The sequence below is a fragment of the Durio zibethinus genome, chromosome 22 (genome assembly GCF_047325235.1).
Source record: "Durio zibethinus cultivar Kanyao isolate XHJ-2024 chromosome 22, ASM4732523v1, whole genome shotgun sequence".
Lineage (NCBI taxonomy): Eukaryota > Viridiplantae > Streptophyta > Magnoliopsida > Malvales > Malvaceae > Durio > Durio zibethinus.
This window is the reverse complement of record NC_143183.1, coordinates 2,152,798-2,153,994: the sequence shown is the minus strand read 5'-3', so window position 1 is coordinate 2,153,994 and position 1,197 is coordinate 2,152,798.

The window sequence follows — 1,197 nt, the reverse complement described above, 5'->3', positions numbered from 1 at the left end:
TTTTTTGTAATTATTGATAAAATTTGTACTATTATATATTAAACAATAGATTCTCACAGAAAAATATGGTTCCATTATAGTATAAAATAATTTTCTTTTTATATAATAACATTATTGCTTCATTTAAGATTAAATTCTTTTTTTAATTTTTTTACTAAATAAGTTCAGGGTAAATTTATTTTAACCTTTTAAGATGAAAGTTTAAATTTCGTTTCTGCTAGTAACTAAGATTCAATTTTTGACAATTTCAAATATAAAAAATTTATTAAAGATTGACAATTAAATTATCATTAATTTATTATTATATTATTAGTGATTTACTATTAAATTATTTATAATTTACTACTAAATTAGCATTGATTTATAACTAATTTATAAATGATATATCACTAAGTTATAAATGATTTACCACTAAATTATTGATAGTTTACTACTAAATTACGAATGATTTATTATAAAATTATATCTAATTTACTATTAATCTATCGATTATTTACTATAAAATTATCAATTATTAACTACTTTATTATTAAATTATCACTAATTTATAATTATGTTATTAGTGATTTACTACTAAATTGACAATGATTTATTATTATGTTATTATATATTTATTACTATGTTATAATTTATTTATTACTTAATTTTCAATTATTTACTACGAAATTATTACAAATTTATAACTAAATTATCAACGATTCACCACCAAATTATTACAAATATTTATATTAAATTATTTATGAGTTGCTATAAAGTTACTTATGATTAACTATTAAATTATCAATTATTAAAAAAATTATTATGTTATCGATGATTTATTACCAAATTATATTAATTCACTTTTAAGTTTCTAGCGATTAACTATAAAATTATCATTGATTTACTATTAAATTATTTATGATTTACTATTAAAGTAAAATTAATTTACTATTAAATTATCATTAATTTGTTACTAAGTTATATATGATCAACTACGAAGTTATAACTTATTTTTTTAACATATCCTTAATTTGCTAATTTTATTATACATTTACAATTATGAAATATGTATTTTAAAAAATTGCTAACAATATGTGAGATAATTTTTTTATATAATAATATTATTATTCTATTCAAATTTATTTTTTTTATTAAATAGGTTTATAGTAAGTTTATCCTAACCCTCAAAATGATAGTTTTAGCTTCATTTCTATTATT